At 46.5% G+C, this 22,122-nt stretch overlaps 1 long non-coding RNA gene across 1 annotated transcript in view; it reads left to right on the forward strand.

The window, feature by feature from the left end:
- LOC146869976 (uncharacterized) overlaps positions 1–21,762 on the forward strand; it is a 100,264-nt gene extending 78,502 nt beyond the window's left edge. Inside the window, exons 2-3 of the long non-coding RNA XR_014968438.1 lie at positions 20,500–20,883; positions 21,156–21,762. This is a non-coding gene — a long non-coding RNA (uncharacterized LOC146869976). The remainder of the gene's footprint in view (positions 1–20,499; positions 20,884–21,155) is intronic.
- The last annotated feature ends 360 nt before the right edge of the window (positions 21,763–22,122 follow it).

The following is a 22,122-nucleotide window of genomic DNA, read 5'->3' on the forward strand; positions in this document are numbered from 1 at the left end:
TAAAATGGTAGTGCTGCCCCGGTTCTTATATTTCTTTCAGAATATCCCTTACTATCCGGGTGCATTTTTCTTCCGTACACTCCGCACGGAACTGATACGGTTGTTCTGGGCTGGAAAGCAGCCAAGATTAGCATGGTCTATTATTACCCAGCCTTATGAGACAGGGGGGTTTGATGTCCCTGATTTTATGGCATACTACATTAGTGCTCAGGCCCAATTTGCGTACCACTGGTTTGCGCCCACGCCCTTTATGCCGCAGCTGGCTGTGGAGGACTGGATAGTTCGGCCGCTGCCACTGAAGGGCATTATTTACGGCCCGGTCGGAGCGCTCGACACTCCGGCGGCAACGGTTACAAGCACGATGGACGCATGGCAACGGATTCTCCGCAAAGTCGCGCTCCCCCTCTTATATGCGCCTAGACTGCCCCTAGCTTATCACCCGGAGCTCTCCCTGTTGCGGGAGAAGGGGTTCCAGGAGATGTGCGCTGGATTGGGGGTTAAGACATGGGGGGATCTCTTCCTGGACGGGCGGTTTAAAACGCGGGAGCAGTGGTTCCGGGGGGCCCAGCATACCCCGCTGGAGATCTTTTATTATCTTCGTCTGCGGCAGGGGCTGAGGGTCATTCTTCCACACTTCCCAGAGGAGCCTGAGGTGGTAGTGCCTCTACAACTAGTGCTCACATCTGCGGATGGCAAACATCTGGTCTCCCGCCTCTGCCGCAGTATTCGAGAGCATAGTGGCGATGGGGGCGGCAAAGCGCTCCGGCTGTGGAGTGCGGATCTAGGAAGGGACGTAACGGAGGACCAATGGGCGTACTGCTGCGGGATGACCTCGCAGATAGCGGCTAGCTGCAGGCTACGGCTGATCCATTATAAATTCCTGCAGCGCATGTATTATACGCCTGCGAGGAAGCTGCGGTTTCGCTTGGCAGAGGATGACAGGTGTGAGCGTTGTCACATGGAGGGGGCGGACTTCTTGCATCTGGCCTGGCTCTGTCCGACGGTGGCGGAATACTGGACACATGTCCACAGGGCGCTGACGACCATGATTGGAGACGCGGTTGAATGTGATCCGCTTACGATGCTGCTGGGCTACACCATGAAGATACCCAAGGCGCATCGGAAGTTTGGAGACATCGCCCTGTTGATGGCGAAACGGAGAGTCGCTTGTCGGTGGGGGAGGGGCCGGGCCCCGAAGTTTAAGGAGTGGATTGCTGACTTATTACACTGTCAGGAACAGAACCTAATCTATGCGGAAACACAACCAATGCGTAGTAGAGCCAAGGATATTTGGGACCCGCTCAGAGCATATTTAGGGGCAGAGGGCACTACTGAGCTGGACGGAACTCAGGGGGCGGGCGGGGGCGCGACTAGGGACTGATGTGGGTGGGGGGCGGTAGTATGACCTGGATTCGATGGAATGATGCGCCTGAGAGTGTGGCAACCGCCGCGGGAGTGGGTTATGCTTGTAAGGGCAGGCCGTGAGGCCATGGATGGGAGGCGCTGCTGTGGAGATGGCTTGGAGTGCTGGCCAGTATGGAGACGCCTTAGAAATAGTGGGGGGGTGGCCCCCCATACGCTGTCGGGACAGAAGGTATGCTAGTTTGCTGGTCTGGCTGGTGCGGGAGGCAGAGCAGATGGCGGTGATGGTGGGTGCGCGGCGAGCGGGGAGGCCCTTCCCTGCGACTCCTTGCAATGGCCGCTGTGGCGGAGGCTGCGGAAGAATCTACTGCCACAGGGCATACTCTCTCGGGCTCGGGGGAGGGCCCTGCTATACCTCTTACCTGCCTATGACGACGGGGCCTGCTGGGGGCCACTGGACTACTGCTCCGATATCTCTGTGAGGGTCTATACCTGCTCTGTACAGAATGGACATGCGAGTTGCTCGGTCAGTGCACCGTAATGAACATACGCTCAGGGTGCACAGATCTGAATTAAGGCGGAAGAAGAGGGATTACTCCTCGCCACCGGGCCTCCGGGCTGTCGGATATATGGCTGTGTACCATACAGATTATAGCAAGGATTGTGATGGACAGTGGCCGGCCCGAGAGGTTGTAGGCGTGAGGCTGTATTGTTGATGTACTCTCTCAAATAAAGGTTTTGAAAACTTTAAAAAAAAAAAAAATAAAAAAATAACCATTGTGGGCCTATTTCTGACTGATCATGAATAGTATGGGCTCCGGAACATCTTTTTTGATGACTATATAGGCTTTGCAACAAAAGTTGCAAATTATAGGCTTGGAATCCTCAAACATTTAAATAACAAGGGGAACACACAAGGGCTGCCTGTGTTAACTGCTGTTATTTGTTGCCTGTGTTAACTGCTGTTATTTGCAATGTATATTGATCCATTCATACAAAAACTATTTAACAATCGCAATATAAAGTCAATTATTTTTAAACACACTACGAACCTAGTAGCATATGCAGATGTCATTTCTAGCATAACTCCCTCTCCTGATATGGAAATCCAGGTACTAGATACCGAGGCACTCTGCTTTGGGTCTGTCTCCTTTTATTTGTTAAATAAAAGCAAGACACCAATTTTAGCAAATAATTTTTCCAAAGTTCAGGACTCCATAATTGTAACTATTGCCACCAATATAGGAGTCAATCTTCTCCCTTATGTCGATAAGATATTTTCTGTCAATTATGCTCACCTTCTGCTTCGAACAGAATGCAAATTAAAACATCTGAATAATTTGCATTTAACTATTATGGGCCGATGTAATTTATTTATTTATTTTTGCATTTATAATACGCATGGCTGCCTCAGCAACGATGCGTCCCAGCGCAACCCAAGGTCCAGCCAGCTCAAGCCACGGAGGGAGACAGAGTGGTTAAACCGCAGATGTAGGGAAAAGCCAGGTCTTCAAGGCCTTACGAAATGTCAAATGGCACGAATGTGATTTTAATGTGTTAAAAATGATGATCCTGACAGCTTTTTAATGTTTTTTTAAGACCAATTCTACTTGAACTAACTCTCAAGTGCTTTAGTAAGCTAGATTCGATCTGTTGAAGCGCTTTTTTTTTTTTAACCCAGAAAGGCCCTGAAAATCATGAAGTTCCCGACTGATAAAGGGGGGAAGGGATTACCGCACCTTAAATATTACAATTATGTGGCCACACTAACACATGAAAATATTGATGCATTTTAAATCAAGTCAACTCCCATCCATATATGAGTTGTATTTGGGTAAGGAAACCACACATCCTTCCTATGAAGAACTAATTTTAACCACTTCAAAAGAGTACGGTTTGTGTATCTGGCATGCTAGCAAGCTTTGGCCGCGGTGGAGGAAGGCGTTTAAAATTAAGAAATTTAATAGGTACAGCCCATTATGGAACTTTAAACTATTACCTACAATCTTAAGCAATAATTACTGTAAGGTTTAAAAAGCAGCTGGCAACTTTTGGGGATATACATTGCAATAAGGTATTAACATTATTTGAAGGACTTCAAAAAGAGTACGCTTTGCCGATACAATTTGTTTCTTATACTCACAGTAAGGGACTTCATTGGACAAATAGATATCTCAGAGAAGTCTATGTCAAAGATTGAAATATTACATAAAGTTAACTGCCACAGAAAAGGTATCGTCAAAGAGGATTCCAAATTATTTATGTATCTTGAGGTAAATGAACTACCTAATCAAAATCAAAACTGGGAGAGAAGGCTATATGAAGTCAGAGTCAGCCGACATTGAAAAAAGCAATCTGGCTGGGCAGTCAGCTATTATTGTTTGCAAAGTGCAGAACTCCAACACAAGTTTCAGTCTATATAATACACCTGCTAGGTTATGGAAATTGGTGGTGTACACCTAGCTCCCGGTGTCCCCACTGCAAACAAGCATTTGCAATGCATCGGTCTCACATTTGTTAGAGTTAGAGCTATTGGCATTGTAAATGATAATGCCTTTTACCAATGTGTTTTGCTTTGGAGTGGAGTGAATGCATGTGGTTTGGAGTGGATTTTTGTGGGTTGAACTGGAATTGTTAGCTGTGGAATTGTGTGGGTTGGAATTGTGTGGGGTGTAGTGTATTTGTGTAGTTAAATTATGTGAGTGTGTATCCGTAGAAGTGAAAGATTGAAAAAAGTAAAAGTGCTTGTAAGAAACAGAAGAAGAGAGGGATATGAACAAGAGAAGGCACAGTGTATAGGAGATTACATGTGTGTGAAGGACAAATAAATGGGAGTTGCCAGGGAAAGAGAATTTGAAATAGCAAAAGTAATGTGTACATGTGTGTGTGAGGAGCATTTCTTGTGGAGGTGAGGGTAAGAGAGTGCGTGTGATAGAAAAAGGGGTGGCAGGAGGAATATGTGGGAAAGCAAAGAAGCTCTTGGAGAGAGGAGTGTGAGAAGAAGGTCAGAGTTGGAGGTATGCAAAAGGAAAATGTGATGAAGGAATGCATGAGGTGCAAGAATGAACTGTCAGGAAGAGTGGTGTGGGTGTGTGGTTAGCTTGAGTAAAATGAAAAGGATAGAGATAGAAAAGTATTGGAGGATGGACAAAAACGGTGTTTAAATAAAAGTATAAGAAAAGATGTTATGTTACATCAAGGAAGGGAGGTGGAGGGGTGAGACAGGAAACTTGTGAGGATTATGCTTGTAAGAAGATGGAGAGAGATAAAAAGATTAAGAGAGTAGCTGTGAGGAGAGATGGCAGTGCGAGAGATAGGAGAGAGCAGAGGCAAAGTTTGGAGAGGAGAATATTAGGAGGTTGCCTGGCTACCACCAGCAGAGAGTATTATATTGCTAAGAAAGCAGAAAATGTGTCATTATTGATACAGTGGGGGATATAGAAACATGTAGCTTGAAATGAAATTAATAGGTTTGTGATGCGAAGCTAAAATTGTCTTCATTGCACAAACTTTTTGGGCTAACATAGAGACTGGTTGCTTTAACGTAGTAAACAAACATTACTGGTGTTTTATAACATGAAGTATGCCTGGACGCACTAAGCACGGACACTAAACACAAAGCCATAAAAAACGCGTTCCCCGGCCAAGGTAGAACCACAATGGTAAATGTGACAACAGCTAAAAAGTCAAGGCGGCAACAGCCGGGAGACCTATTACAGGGGTCATAGTTGGTAAGAATAACATTTTCAGTATTTCTTTGAATCGGTGCTTTTTTTAGCAACAGCCATTTATATGTGAAATAAAACAGGTTATACTGAACTAGAGATATAAACGCACAATGCAGACAGCGAATGGAGTCGAAAAGTATCTAACCATTAAACCCACCTCACAGGAGGAAAACAGAACAATTTATCCCTGCAGGAAGCGGGATATAGGAGGTCTAGAAGTCCGTTTTTTACGCACAAAGTCTAGGGAACAGTTAGCTCATTGAGATGTACGCTCGCATTGAAATATGTGAAGGTCTGGAGCGCAAAAGGCAAGGCCTACACAGACATCCATCCTTCGGAAGTGGATACATGGAGTACATCGGGTTACAGTAAAACCTGCTACTTGCCGTGCTTAGAATCAGCAGAAATACGGTGTAAAGCACTATATATCAATACAGCAAACCCTTGTGTAGCAATAAACAAGGCCGGTTTAGCCACGCAATTGTCTCTAATACTAGATGACGATTGGGAAGATTGTGAATACAATAACCACCCCCGTGCCAAAGAGGCAGTAATGAACTAATACAAACTGCAGTTGGCCCAGAAAGTCGAAAGGATAAATCGGCCTTCTCTGACTTGAAGCTGTTGTTTTGTAAAGAACGCGTTTATAAATACATGTCTGTACACCGCCGTCTCTACAGCACAGTGCACGCCGGCGATGCTGCCTTTATTAAAGCGACTCTAACCACCCACCCATACCTGGAGGCGAATTACACGAGGTGCTTGCCTGTCATAGGAATATGCAGTTGTGTTCTTCATTTTGTGTAACTGATAGAGCGCCATGTTATTCTGAAATTGTAGGGGTGCATCATAATCACAGGTAGTCCGCACTCATATATTTAGTGGAAATATATTAACATGTGGTATTAGAAATGTAGTACTAAAGTAGCATATAATAGTGCGAATAGAAATGTAATCATGTCATTTATGAAGATCAATGCAGTGTTTAATCGAAAGTGTACTTTAGATGATGCATAATGAATTAGTTCGCGTATAATGGGATGCATTAGGTTTAAACGTGCACCATATTAAAGTCTGTATGTGTAGTTTGTTTATTCATGTATGGAGAGTAATGAAATCAATGCATTTAATGTGATTTTAGAAATGTGTGTTTAAATGCCGAGGCCTGACTACATATACATTTAAGAGAAAGGCCTATTTGTTCTTATGTTAGCTGAATATTGTAGGCCGAAAATAGTTTCCCTTGGAAAGGCTTTGGGTTTTAGAAAAGTCAGCAGATCTCAGACAGTGGAAAGTTTCTCGTTCCCATGTTTCTGTTGCAGGTGCAAGAACACCTAGCTCGTTAGGAAGACTAACCCTTTGTTTTAGGAGTTAGGACGGTAGGAGAAGCAACAATGGGAGTACACTGAAATGCAGATACGATACTTTCAGCGGAAAAGGTGCCTGGGACCCAAGGTCACTCCAACGGTTTTTGGATGAAGTAAGAGTTTAGATGGAAAAACACAGAAGGAAGACCTGGCCGAGGAGGTGTGACGAGGGTGTGTTCTACTATTTTGTGATTTTGAATTAGGGACAGTGCCCCGAGGGTTGAGCAGTCGAGAATTAGGTGGAAAGCTAGAAAGAGCATCTTAGAACGCGCTCTATAGCTTTGGCTACTGATTTAAGCAAAGTGAGTGTACTTCTACGGAAGTCTTCACTACTGACACCTTTTACACTCTTGCCTGGGAACAATGTTAAGTAGGGATGTCATTTTCGAGATAGTGTAGGGATAGACTAATTGCTTTTTCTTTTTAGGTTAATGACTTCTAACATAGAGATTGGAGCAGTTATTGGTTGCCTAATGCTTCTGGAGGTAACTATTCTTCTTATTCTGAGTCGGATGAGACTCCTGCGTAGGATATTCTTTGTATTAGTGCCCATTTATTTTCTTAACCTCGTGATGAGGTGCTTGTGCTACTATTTTTGGCTTTGTAATAAACCCCTAAATTTTGGAATTCGGAGTCAGTGATATTTGAAGTATAAAGCCGAATTTTAATTAGCTATATGAAGAACCTGAATTTTCTTCCCTTCACAATATTCAGCAGGTAAAAAGGTCTAGTCTACTTAGAGTCTACTTAGAGATGGTAGATACGATAAGATAAGAATCCAGCTTTAGCTTAACCCCCCCAAAGTACAGGGACACGTTTAAAACAGTTTCTAGAAGGCAAATCCTTGTTACCGAATTGTGGATGTAAATATACGGCATATCAGCGTCCCCATGTTCCAAATCACGGAGACAAGACTTGGCGCCTCCGTAGCGTTTTAAGCAATTACTGGATACAGATATTTGAATTTATGGTCCTTTTGTATGGAATGAACCAGCAAACCCAGTCCACAAATTATTAGTTTAGGGTACGATGCTGCTATTGGTAGACTTCCTTCACTTTTTGTGTCATTATAATTGATCGTATTTGCATAGCTACTGGCTGGATGAACCCAGAACCTCCGTCAAGATAAGCACTGGTTTAACCTATATTTACAGAGTTTTTAGCGCGAATCAGAGCGCTTTACAAAGCACCAGTTGCATTTACATGAGGACACATTCATTTTTGTTAGGCACGGGGAGATTAAGTGATATGCCCAGAATGACAGGATGCTCAGCGTCATTGCCGAGGATCGAACCCAGTTCCCCAGATTCGAGGTCGCCCGCCCTAGCCGTTAGGCCAACTACTCTCCCTCCTCCTCTCCCTCCTCTATTTATCTAGCTATCATTCAAAAATTGCACTGCATCAGTGTAAGGAAGTGAGGGCAAATGAAAGAGGATGTGCTACTGGGGCCAAGAAGGAAGATGGATGGATAGACGCCCTGGGGCAAATACAAACCTCCAAGACCATTAGGGGTCGATTTTTTACAATACCCTTAAAATGAGGCTTCAACTAGCTGTCTCCATCAGTTGTAAGCTTTTTTTAAAAACTTAATTTCAGTTATGAAACCAATATATGAATATAACATACACCTTGCTCACATTATCAGTTATACGAATGTCGTAAGTTATACGCATCACTCCCGACAGTTCGATGAAATTTTCAATTATGACAATAACAATGCTACCTTCACACATGATCTCGTAGTCAATGCATGAGGGCTTGACCCCAGCTTGCCCGCGTGGTTCGGCCCTCCCGCTCGCTTTCTCACAGCCAGCATGGCAATCAATGTAAATACAAAAGGAAAAGCTGCAAACACAGAAGGAAAACAATCCCCTTGAATATCAATACTGGCAAGTCTGTAATTCTGACCCAGGTCCATCATCCCACACCCTCCGGTACAATGCCACTCGCCGCCTGCGAGCCTGACGATAGCGTAGCCGTCGCAACATATTCCCTAAATGGACACCAGATATCCTTGGGTCGAGATGTAGTTGGCATAAGACAGGCGTAGGCCTCCGCGTTTACATTGCAATAGGCTAAACTGTGCAACCAGTCCTGTGTTTTGGGAGCGGTCTTCCTACCCCAGTGTATGGCCACCTCTCTTTTGGCTAATAATAGGCCTAGTGATGCAAACCGTCTGATTTCTTTCGGGAACTGCACTGTGTATCCCAACAGCGCAATTTCCAGGATGGGATTGAGGGGTAAGTTGATCATTTTCCCCAGGGTCGTGTGCAAGTCAGCCCAGTAAGGTTGCAAGCGGGGGCAAGACCAAGCCAAATGTATGAAGTCTGCATCGGGTGCATTGCATTTCAAACATGTGTGGGGCTTAGCGGGGTCTATCTTGTGCGCCTTGGCAGGCTTGAAATGAGCACGGCGGAGGAATTTAATATGGAACAGCTTGTGTCTGCTGTTAAGGAATATGTTTTTAGTGGCCGTACAGCATTTTGACCATTGCTCGTCCGTTATTTGCCCGCCAATATCTGCCTCCCAGGCTTGTCGTAGTCTGTCATCAGACACTGGTTTGATGCGCACGCTAGCTTTTTACATTTTAGAGATGAGGCGTGCTCCATTTGAATTCTCAATCACTTCGAGCGCAGTCACAGGGTGGAAGTTAGTCCAATATGCATTGTTTTTCAGTTGCGGGGGGGGGAGGCTAAATTCAGGAGGGGGAGTGGCGAGTGGGAGAGTGGAGGAATGCGGAGTCAGAGTCGCGATGGGAGGATCATTCAGTGTGGGGTTAGTGACAGAAGAGGAATTGGGTGGGATCTCAGTTAGATGGAAGGAGAGATCGATGTTGGCGATTTTATCAGAGAAGAAATTGGCAATTTCCTCACATTTATTAGTTGAGGCAGTAAGTTTAAGGGGGGCTATGGATGTTTGGTTGCGAACAATGTTAAATAGTTCTCTGGGTGTGTTTTTGGCGCGATCGAGTTGTGTTCGGAAAAAGGAGGCCTTTTCCTTGAAGATGTGTTTTTTTATAGGACGATCTAGCGGTCCGGAGGTGGGCAAGGTTGGCGGGGAAGGGGTGTTGTCTCCAAGATCTTTCAGTCAGTCTCCGTGATCGACTTTCGTCATTGAGGTCAGAGCTAAACCAAGTTTTGGATGGAATGGTTCTTTACTTTTTTAGTTTGGGAGGGGCTAAGAGGTCCACGACCTCACTGGCGGTCTTGTTGAAAATTTTGGTGAGTTCTTTTGCATCATGGGAGAGAGGGGTAGGCGAAGTTGGGTTTGTAGCTTAGACTCGAGTTCACCAGGAGGGATTTGATTGAGGTTTCTGGTCCATTTCATGGGTATGTGATTTTTAATATGGGGTAGGAGGGGAGTGGATTCGATCTTGAACAGGATGAGGTGATGGTCAGACCAGTCAATGGGAATAATGTTGTAGACGGAAGCCAGGTCATTATTGGATATGATGGCATTGAGAGTGGCACCTTTGGTGTGAATGGGCGAGTGACAAAGTTGAACAAGGCCATTGATCTCAAGGAGATTGATGAGATGGGTGACTGTGGGGTCAACAGCATTGTTCCAGTGGATGTTAAAGTCTCCTAGGAAGGGGTTTTTTGAGTTGGAGATAGAGGATTGAGAAAGAAGGTCGGATAGTTCCTCAGCGAAGTTAAGTGGGTGACCCGGAGGGTGGTAGATGTTATGTAGGCGAATTGGGGGAGAACACTGTATAGTGAGTTCAGCGCCAAGATATTCAAAGGTTAGGTGGTCGGAGTTTTTGGCACAGGAGAGTTGCAGTTCACTTTTGTAAATAATAGCTAGGCCACCTCCGATTCTGTCTGGTCTGTCCTTCCTAATGATAGAGTAGTCAGGAGCGGTGAGTAGGTCAAGGATGGCCGTTGAGTGGTCGTTAAGCCAGGTTTCTGTCAGGAAGGCGATGTCGATGGATTCACTGAGGAGGGTTTCGGACATTTCAGTTGCGTGTCGGATGGCTGAGCGGCAGTTAACAAGCATGCAGGAGAGGGGTTTAGGGTTGGCTTTGGTGGCCGGGCACACTTGTGTGGTGGTGAGTTGGGCTGGTGGTCTGGGTGAGGTGGGAGAGGAGGGGATTCTGCTAGTTCCCAAAATCACTGAGATGCTGGAATAAGGGAGGGAATGATCGGGGATCGGGGGTTTGCAGAGGTAAGAGTTGCATAAGCCAGTGATGACCGAGGAGGAGAGGCCGTTCATAGCGCGGAGCGGCCTAAAAGATCTGTTGTGGAGGGGAATAGTTTTCCAGAGGTTGGGTCGGGAGGGGCGAGTGAGGCAAGGGTAGGCGGAGCCATTATGATTGAGGAGGGTCTTGTTGTTAAGGGCGTTGAAATCTCCTCGGAGTCTCATAAGCTCCGTCCGAACGGTAGAGAGATTAAGTTCAATGTTGGAAAGAGCCAGGGCGATAAGGTTGAGATTTAGCTCGGGCAACGAGGAGGGGGCGGAGCATGGTGGTTCAATGTTGGCCAGAGACGAGAGCCTGGTGGGTGGAGGGGAGGAGATGCAGCGTGAAGGAGTCAGAGGGGAGCTAGGACATGGAGGTGGTGAGGTCCCTCCTGCAGGAAGGTCATGAGGCAGATGGAGGGGATATGCTGGCGAGAGGGGTTGAGGGTGAGGTAAGATCATTATGAGGAGGAGGAGTGGAATTCCGTGGTGGAGATATAAGTGTAGTGGGGGACGCGGTCAGGGGCAGTGTGTGGCGGGGCCGGGAAATAATTACCTCCGCGTGTGTGGGAAGAGGGTAGTTAGTAGAGGGTGTTGTAGGCGCAGGGGGGAGGGAAGGTGGACATTCGGGGTGGAGGGCTCCGGGAGATGTGGAGAAGTAATCAGCAGTGGGGTGGGTTTGGGGATGTCGGTCGTTAGATGAGGTGTGGTTTATGGTGGTGGAATGCGCATTAAGGGTGTCTTGGGGGTGTGGGCTACAGGTTGGGGGAGTGGGGATGTCATGGAGGTGTCATACATTTGAGAGGGATTGGGTGTGGGATTGGATAAAAGGTCTGTAAGGGAACTGTAATGGTGGTCAAAGGTGTTGAGGTGGTGTTCGGATGCTTGGATGAGAATGTTGCCGGTTTTGAAAACCAAGATGTCAGTTTCTCTGCTAAAAGCTGGGGATGGGGATGTAGAAAGTTTGAAACCATATGGGATATTGCCAGATTTAGTGATTGGGAGATGGCCCAGGAAGATGCTTTTCCATTTGGAGGGGCGTTTGAAATAGAAAATAAGGTTAGTTTTTATAGGCGAGGTGAGGCTATGGTAGGAGTCAGCTATGAGAGTTTCGGGGGTGGTGAGTCAGTATTTTATGCTTAAAATTGTCCAGGGTCCGCAGAGTCTGTCCGCGCACCCTTGGTGAACCAGATACTAGGGTGCTTCTTGTGGCCAGTAAAATCCCCCTCGCTCCCCTGAGATCCACCCGCCACCCCCCCGGCACAGTATTTTACCACTTATCTGACCCCTGAGTCAAATCAATCGCTGTCTCTGGAGCCAGGTTCGTTGGACAAAGAGTCCAGCATGGCCTGCCTCTCTTGCGCGATGATCTCTGAACTTGGTTTTGATAACATTCTACCTCCCCGTATTCGGCACCACCTCTCCTTCTGTCCTTTATTCTCTCCAATCCCTGAGTCGTCTTTTTGAGGGTCCTCGATGCCAAGGACAGGGCAGGCTTCCTGCAAGGACCGAAGTTGCTGCAATTTACCATCCCATCTAAAGATTATGCGAAAGTGGTGACGTCATGAGTATGTGACGCCTTGATTACGGAGGTGTGCCGTTACCGGACGAAAGTCTAGCCTCTTCTGCAAAGTGATCGCCGCTAAGTCTTGGTATAGGGCAATTGCCTGTCCCGGATATGTCAGTGGCTGAGCGTCCCTTGCTTTCTTCAGAATAAGTTCTTTAAGTTGAAAATCCAGGAGGAAAGCTATGATATCTAGGGGAGGTGCTAGTGCTTTCCGCTGCAGACCTACTCCATGAGCTCTGTCGATTTTGATAGCATAGTCCAGAGGTTCTTGCAATATATTTCTAAAGAGGCCTTGCAGGTAGGCAGTGATGTCCGCTCCTTCTTTCTTAGGTGGCATGCCCCAATACAAATATTGTTCCTGCGGGATCGGTTTTCTAAATCCTCTGCATGTGCTTGGAGGTCTATCTGTTGCTCCTGTAGGCGAAGCACCACTTGTTGCAAGTGCTCCACCTCATCATCCCGGGCATTTTCATGCTCCTCCATGGTCGCCACTCTCTCCCCTATAACGTCTACATTGTGTCGCACACCTTTGATTTCCTTAGACAAATCCTTTCTGAGGGCCTGTAGATCCTCCCGCAGAGTAGAGAACAGTTGCGCCAGAAAAGCACGCGTGACTGGTTTCTCCACATTCTCTGTCTCTTGCCCTTCTGACGCGGTTGGCGATTCACGCCCGTCAGCTTCACTCACCCCGGCCATTTTGGTAAACATGTCCTTCACATTCCTGTCTTTCTTCCCACGTGTTGTAGACATTGCTGGGGTGTGGCAGCATGCTGGGGGCCTCTCTATGATGGTGGGGCCCGCTTCCCTCGTATGGGTGAAAAGACTAAGCCACTGGGTCAGCCTCCTGTGTGGGTGGCAGGACTAAGTCACCAAGCAAGTTGCCCCAGTTGCGCACCCGGTTAGTCATTTCTTCACGCTCCCCGTGTAGCGCACCCAGCGCCGATATGTCCAAGGTGCTCCGCATCCACTTGCAGTGCCCCTACAGGCTGTGGCCCAACCCGTGCTATGCCTTCTTGCCTTCCTACAGATCGCACCCAGCCAGCGCAACAGGAATAGGAAGACGTCTCGTGCAACCTCCTTTAGTCCATACACACCACTAACCTCTTGGTCATAGTCTCACTCGCCACACCCGGATGAGCCACCTAGCCCCAGCTCCCTGCGACCGCTATTGCCTTCCAGCGCTCAGGGGCCGTGTTCTGTGCCAGTGGCTGAGCCGTGTTGTGTATTCGGGTGGTAATTCCCAAGGGGGTCAAGACCGCTGCTTTCAAGCACTTCCCCACAGCAGTCCCCACATCGAGGCCAGTCTGGAGGGACCCTCGTCGTGTTGCGCCTCTTAGGGACCTGCAGACGGTGGTGGGGCATAAACTCCTCCAGCGCGCTGGCTCCTAGTGAAGCTCACAGCGCTAGTGTGCTCCGGACTCAACCACGTGAGCGCCTGATCCAGTCTCACCGCGCACCTAGCCCACTTCTGCGTGCTCTGATCACAGGAGGTGCCACTTGCCAGGTGAGGTTAAGTAAATTCCTCCAAGCATGTGGGGTACCTCAAAATCCGCCATCCCTCTTGAGCAGGCGGCGAAATCCGACTCAGTGCAACCCATCAATCCAGGATCACAAGCGATGCTGCCATCTTAGGACTCGCTGCTCGGCGGCCGTCGCTTCGCCGTTCGGAGAGTGTCTCTAAGCGGACCTGGGTTCAAAGTACTCCGCCACCACCATCAGGGGTCCGCAGCACATCGGGAAGGCCAGGAAGCGGTGCGGTGGGCGGACGGATGCGGGGAGACGATGAACACACGTCTTGCATGCTCGCCATCTTGGCCACGCCCCCGGCCTTGAGTTTTTAGAGGGGGTGGCAGTTGTAGATGTCATGGCTGGGGGCTGGGTTGACTCTTTTCTTTGGAGGAGGTTTGGATGGGTCGTAGAGAAGAGGCCAAGGTCACAAAGGAAGATTTTCTGGGTAGAGGGGGGGAACTGGAGAGGAAAGGGTAGGGGTTGTGGAGGGAGAGGGTTGTGAGGTATGTGGAGTATCTGGGGATGCATATGTGTCGGTCGTCAGCGGGTGTGTCTGTGATGGTGAGTGTCCTGCCTGTCTCCGGATGTGGGTTTGCTCTTCTGTCTGTGTGTCTGTTGAGGTGTGTGCATGTGCGTGTTTGAGGTGTGTACATGTGTGTGTTTGCGTGTGCTTGGGACAGGTAGGGTAGCTGGGACTGTGGATGGGGAAGAGGTGGGAGGGGTGAAGGACTGCTGGAGCTTGGATACTGCTGCTGTCAGTGTGGAGGCATGTGCCTGATTGGATCTGTGTAGGGAAGACAGTTCAGAATGATTGCCCTCCATGAATGACAACTTTTGTATCAAAATACTGGTATGCGCATGGAGGACATTCAGCACTGATATCTGCCCTACAGAGATCCTGTCTCAGGATGTCTATTGCCTCCACCCCAAGGGCATCAGGGGAGACAGGGGCAGGGGGTGAGGTGCCTGGCCCAAAGGAGACAACTCCCCTGCCACAGGAGCAGCCACAGATGGGAAGCAGCTGGGAGGATAGCGATGGGAGTGGACATGGATTCAGATGTTGATTAATCATTTCCTCGCTCCACCACCAGAGAGTCATCACTTGAGCTTGACCGGTCCTCAGATGTGTCACGTTGAGTTGCTGAACTGCCCTCAGTGTGGCTATCCTCATCCTCCCAACCAGTGGATGCCTCGCAGTCTGATTCAGCACAGGTCCCAGACTGACGTTCTGCTCCCCCTACATCCGCGGCACTGTCTCCTCCTGTTGCCGCTGCTGATGCTGGGAATAACAATGTAAAAGACTCACATTAGACATCTGTATGTACTTGACACATGGGTGGCATCACAAATCATCACATTTCAAACTACTACTTCTGTTTCACTAATGCTATCTCCTCTAAAACAATTATATACATGGCACTTTTCATTATGCAAGTCAACCCCTGCCCCCTCACACATGTGGTTTTCTGACACATTTGGGTGTATCAAGATCATTTGCAAGGACCACAATGTCAACTACTTCACTATGTAGCAGGTGATATATCGTCTTTTGCAACTGACGGTCTTGTGTCATGAAATACCGGTCTCATCATCTGCAAGGGAGTATAGAGCTCACAATGGGAATAGGATTCACACAATTGACCTGAGACATGGTATCCATTCTGTGATATCTTGTCATCCAATTGAGAAAAATTGACTGTAATGTCACAGGTTAATCTTGTCGAACTTAAAGCTTTAATACTCATTGCATGGGTCATGTTACACAGATAACAGTGATTGTGCTAATTTTTCCTGCAACTTATGTTCTATATTGTCATGTCACCCATATGACTCTGTTTGAGTTCAACAAGGATCTAGCTAGTGTGAGAAGCACATGGCCCACAGTCTAGTGTCATCTATGCACAGTGTCAGGAGGATGAATCAGAATGTTGTACACGTTGTAAACAGCTCACCATTTTCAGATGTGAACAATGGCCAACACACTTCCAAGTTCCATTGTAAAGCGCATCTTCACAATGCTTACGGTGGAACACAATTCCACTGGCCCATCTGGGTGCCCTGTCTGTACAGACTATCAGTACTGAACCTCCATTCTTCATGAGTCCAGTCAACACTGTGTACCAATCCTGTCTAGACTTCAGAGATCCCCTTTTGTATGTCCCAAGACTGAATGTCCCTCACTTCCATTAGACATATTGCACTCTTCCGGCAGCTTAAATTAATCTTTTGTGCCATCTCAGTGTTTTTAAAACTACTTCAAGATGATGCTTATCTAACAACTCTCATGCTGACAGTGATGCATCATGCACATGGTTGCCAAATCCCAAAGTAAGTATAGTCAACAAGATTTACACACATGGAAACTGTTCTGAATGTGTATCTAACATCAGAAACACATTTTTAGTGTTTGTCAGTGAATGGCATGTGTTGTCATTGTTACAGAGTCAGACACATGGACTTACTCCACTGAATTGAGAGAATGAAATCTTCCACACAATCATGTGACAGGCCAGTGTGACAGATGACCAGAGTTAGCACAACTGTAATTGGCCGATGAGATACATATCATAACACTGAGCAGCACGGCTAGGACCTAACAGTGGCACAATGAGCAAGCAAAAATCACCAAGGCCTCAATCTTGGAGTCAACTGCTGCGGATATGTATAGCATGGCCTATTCACACTTGTTCGCTCCAATAATAATATGCCTCACACGTTTGTATAAACCACGAACAGGTCATACATTTGTCAATGTGCTGCCACAGGTTTGGCATTTGAATTACTACAAAAGGTTACCTTCATGCACAGGTTTCTGTGATTTTCAATGATCAGATGAGCATGGCACTATGGTCACTTCCATGGACATAATAGATTCACATCTCCATGATGATAGAGATGTAATTGGGCATCAAATTATCCCTGTGCAAATGCAACTTACAAAACGGATCAGTGGGTTTGGCTGACTTACAACCAGTAAAAGGGGAAGTATGCTAAGCTACTATAACATGCATGTCTAACAAAGCTGTGCAACAAGGTACATACTCACTCCCTCCTTGCTGCTGTCTGGCTTTCAACTGCCCATCCAGGTCAGGGAAGACCACCTCTAGGATGCGGAGCAGGTGTGGGGTCAATGTCCAGTGCCCACCCCTCTTGCCAGGACGTGACAGGCCCAGCTGGACCTCAGCGATCTTCTTGGCCCAGCCACTAAGGTCCTGCCACTTTCTTGCAGCAGTGATGGACGCGCCGAAGCTCCAACCCCACGAGAGATGGTCCTCCGAATTTTGGCCTTCTCATGGGAGTTGACCTGTAAGGATGACATGGTGACAGAACCTTAATGCACATACTAAACCTTTCTGAGTCAGACACCAACACACACCGTTAATCCTCTGTTTGGCATGAATGTCTAAGGGCTATGCATTTGGCATGGTGTGCAGTTGTCCAGGGTCCTTTGATGGCACCGTCCCATTAGAACAGTGATGAGAAGTTTCCCCCCAGTGCACACACTTCTACAGCAGTGTACCTGCCCAGACCCATTATCTACTCACTGTTATAGTTACAAATAAAATTTCACCTGATTGACAATGAGATTCCTAATGCTAGTATTGTGTGGTGTATGCACATGGTCAAAGAAAATGCATTGTAATCATCACTCACCTGCTCCTCTGGTTTGCCATACAGCTGGCTGTTCAGTGGTAGGAGAGTGTCCAACAGGACCTTGTTCTCCTCCTCACTGAAAGCTGGGGCCCTCTCCACTGTCTGTGCCATTGCAGCTCCTAGAGGATGTGGTAACAGAAGCAGAGAGATGGGGAGGTGCAGGAATGTTGCAGGTAGTGCATGCAAGTGAAGTCTCTGGGGAACAGACAGTCTTATATATGATTTGCAGAGGCAGTCTCAAATCTAGGAAGACAAAGTGATAAGTTTGCATTGTTCGCATTATCCGAATCGGTCCAATGCACAACATTGTTTTGCATACGACATGCCTACCGCGACGTTAAAAAATGTATCATCTGACCGCGATTGACTTTGATACATTAGTGATGGGAGGTTACCGAGTCATGTTCCACGCGATGCTGACACAAACAGAAACGTGCGTCGTCCCCATAACAACCAACAGCCAATGGCTGTGACCGAATCAGTCCGGATGCAGCCTCCGCATCCTTTGAATACTCACCCTCATCGGTCCCCATAACAAACAACAGGCAATGGCTGTGACTGATCGGTTCGAATGCGGCTACCACGTCCTTTGAATACTCACCCGCATCAGTCCCCATAACAACCAACAACCAATGGCTGTGACCAAATCGGTCCAAATGCGGCTATCGCGTCCTTTGAATACACACCCGTATCGATCATCATTACAGCTTGCTGCGTTTATCCCAGTCAGAATCGGTTAGGATGCGGCTACCGCGTCCTTTCGGTTATCGGTCTTCAGGGCAGACACTCCTGTGATTGATTTGTTTTTGTGCATTACATGTGTGTAGACAGTTTTCCCATGATGACATAGCCCTTACAATATATATCTCTTACTCCCATGAGGAGCTAACCGTGAGGGGCACATGAGGTTCATACCAACATTATGCCAAATGTATTCCTTTTACCCTCCAAAGCTTGATCACAGTGCCAATAACTTTTGGGGTATACACATGTGCTTAAATGACACGTTCACCGCTTTTGGTGACTGTGTGAACCCAATGTGCATTCTGCGAGATTCCTGACAGTCATGTATCAAGCATAAATATTTGAATGAGTATACTGTGACATTCATCTGCCAAATCAGCTGGTGTTTGTTATTTCAGTTACTAATGTATATTTGTCTCCCAGACTTAAGTGGACGATGGGGTAAATGATGCACCACCAACATTGTTCATGTTCTATGTATGTGATTGTATGTGTGTGGCAGACATGACAACATAGGCCTAGTAGCACCCTCACTTTTGTGGGGTGTGTCCCCAGGGCACTAGTGCTGGGAACTCGTGAAGAGGTTAAATTGGTGTTCCACGGTTTTTTCTCAAAATATTTTGATCAAATAACGATTTTCATTATTCAATTGTCTTGACTCATCAGTCTTTATATTATGACTTTATATCATGGTTACAGTTAATTCACTGCATGTTCCAAAATTGTATTCATGAAATTCTTTACTGGTCCCAATGCATTTCGGCCGTCCTGGCCTTCATCAGGGGTCACTCTGTAAAATGATAATATGAACCATTGTTCACTATATAAGAAGAAAGACGAAACGGTAAACAAAAATATACTCATTGTTGATTCATTAATGTAAAGGATGTGATTAGCCAAAGGTGCTGTAGCGAACCAAAAAGGCGCGAAGTTGCTTCTTAAGGGTGACAGTGACGTGCACACTATGTGCAGAGTTCGCTACAGTTAATGAGCACCTTTTCTCATCACAAGTAGATTACACGGATAGATTGTACAATCACCCCCACGTTAAAGCACGTCACTTTCCCCTGATGAAGGGCAGGACGGACGAAATGCATTGGGACCAGTAAAGAATGTCATGAATACAATATTGGAACATGCAGTGAATTAACTGTAACCATGGTATAAAGTCATAATATAAAGACTGATGAGCCAAGTCAATTGAATAATGAAAATCGTTATTTGATCAAAATATTTTGAGAATAAACCGTGGAACACCAATTTAACCTCTTCACGAGGCCCCAACACTAGTGCCCTGGGGACACAACCCATAAACCCATAAAAGTGGAGGTGCTACTAGTCCGTTTATACATTCACTCGAGTTCAGTGAGTGAAACCCAGGAGGCACATGACACTGTACTACAAAGTGTAATTCAACATAAGGTTGTGCACGTACTAACAAATTTGAGATATGACAACATGACAGTGTCCTCCTTGTGACAGTTGTGAGCAGGATTATGTATCATGTGTCCCACATATATGGCAGTCCATGATCCTATTGTGGGTACCTTCAAACCATGTAATTGTTGTCGCAAACCTATATCTTGGGTAATTTGGTCTGGAGGTGTGGAGTATGTGATGCACAATCAAATGAATGTTGACATACAGTAGAGGATCTTTAATGTACAGCACTCTAATTACTGTGTCACTATCCCTTGGAAACGACCCACAGACCATAGAAGAACATGATACCATCAGGCGATATCGTTTCACCAGTCAAATTATTCAGTATTTGTCCACTCAGTTGGCACCACTTCTGCAGCCCCAACGCCCATATCCTTTAGGGCTGACCCCCAAGGTGAAAGTGATGGCAGCCCTCTATTTCTTTGCCATGGGGTCATTCCAATTCACAGTGGCTACAGCTGGTGGCATGTCCCAGATCATGTTTAGTCATGTCCTGCGTGATGCGTTGGAGGCACTGATGCAGCACCTGGACCAGTACATTAATTTTCCAATAAGAGGGGAATTGGCTGACATCAAGGGTGACTTTTTGCTGTGGTGAGGATACCATATGTCATTGGCCTTATTGATGGCATCCATGTTTCCTTGGTACCACCTCAAGCACATGAGCAGACCTACCGCAACTGCAAGCACTATCATTCACTCAATGTGCAGGTAGTATGTCTGGCTGACATGTTAATATCCAATGTCTGCGCAAGATTCCCTGGCTCGGCACATGACACGTACATCATGAGAAACAGTGTTATCCCCCACTTGATGTCACAGTTGCACCCTGACCATGCTTGGCTTGTTGGTAGGTAATGTTGTATGTTTATGTTCTAGTGTGTGCTGTTTGTACATCAGACAGTGCTCTGTTGACTGACTACTGAAGTTTTTTCTGTGTTCAATGTAGGAGACTCTGGATACCCCAACCTTCCTTGGTTTCTGACCCCACTCCGCAACCCTGTAACACCTGCGGAGGTTCGGTTCAATGATGCCCATGGAAGGACTAGGCGCATGGTGGAGACGACTTTTGGTCTCTTGAGAACATGATTCCGCTGCCAGGATCGTACAGGAGGAGCCCTTCAATATGCACCGTTGACAGTGTGTAACATCATCAATGCATGCTGCATGATTCAAATCCTGACAATCAGGAAGGCAATCCCTCCGATCCAGGAGGACGAAGACCAGCATCCGCCTGCGAGGGAGGATCCTGGACTGGGACATGTTGCCAGTAATGATGAGGAGGAGGCTTGGATGTGCGACGAGACAAAATCAACAACATTTTCACATGAGTGTATGTATGCAATGATATGAGGTGTCAAAGCCCATTAATTTGCTTGTGTGTCGCTGGTGTCCAATGTGTATGTATGCGTGTGAGTGTATAATAATTAACAATAGGTTTTCAAAAGTAATGGTTCAATTAATGTTGTATGTCACCTAGTACAGTCCTGACATGAATCCTACCTATTGTTCACACAGACAAATGTGTGCATTTGATGAAACTCTTGTAAACTTGGTCAACTAGTTCATGCTTTCCTGACTCTGTGCTATGTTTCTCCTTACCAGGGTACTTTGCCTTGTCTCCTGCAGACTTGAGACCTCCAAGACCCATGATGCAGAGACAGATTCAATCTTTCAATATTATTTGGATTCCATGGCACACACTTACTTCAGACCTAATGCAATCTTATTTTGTGTGAAGTTGCCGGGTTGCATCTGGCAGACATGTGCTGCACATTGAGGTGTGCATTGTCTGTTTTCACAAATCCAGATATTTGTTACAAAAGAAAACATGTTCCATGATGATCTGTTTTGATGACAAATATTGTTGATTGTGCGTGCACTAGGTGCTATTTTCTGGAGACATCAGTCTTCCATTGATCCTGCAACATATCCGACGGATTGTGTGTTGACCTGGATGTGTCTACCTACCATGCTGAGACAAGGTACATTCACTCACAATTCAGTGATATTTTTCATCAAGTGATTTGTTACCAATGTTACTGACACTTTTTTGCTTTGTGATTTTGTGCGTCATTTAAATTTGTACAATTGCAAATCAAAGTCACAACATGAACTAGTATTTTATGCCAAGTGATGTATTTTAATGCATGAGCTAATGAATTTGTTCCACACCATATTGTTGTTATCATAAAAATACAAAACAAAGTGCAGATAGGAGTTGGTAGTGTTTGTAGATGAAATATTCCAAAGTAGATCCACAGTTATTTGAGTCTATTGTCCAACTTTGACCCACCATCCAATGTGGGACAGTTCAACAGTCAACAAAGTGAACGCTTGGCACACAATGGATGATATCTTGTACAGATTGTCACTTCCTGGGGGTGATGCGTAGTCTCCTGTCCCTCAGTGATCCTTCTTTGGACGACCCCTCCTACGTTTGTTTGGGGGAGCCTTAGGTGCAGGCTGCAGTGGTGCTGGGGACTCTCTGCCAGAGTCCACATCCTTCACAGTGCCTTGTGCAGACGTTGATGTACTAGATACTGTGGGCACACAGGGAGGCGTGGACATG

Source organism: Triturus cristatus, chromosome 1_1, assembly GCF_964204655.1.
Source record: "Triturus cristatus chromosome 1_1, aTriCri1.1, whole genome shotgun sequence".
Taxonomy (NCBI): domain Eukaryota; kingdom Metazoa; phylum Chordata; class Amphibia; order Caudata; family Salamandridae; genus Triturus; species Triturus cristatus.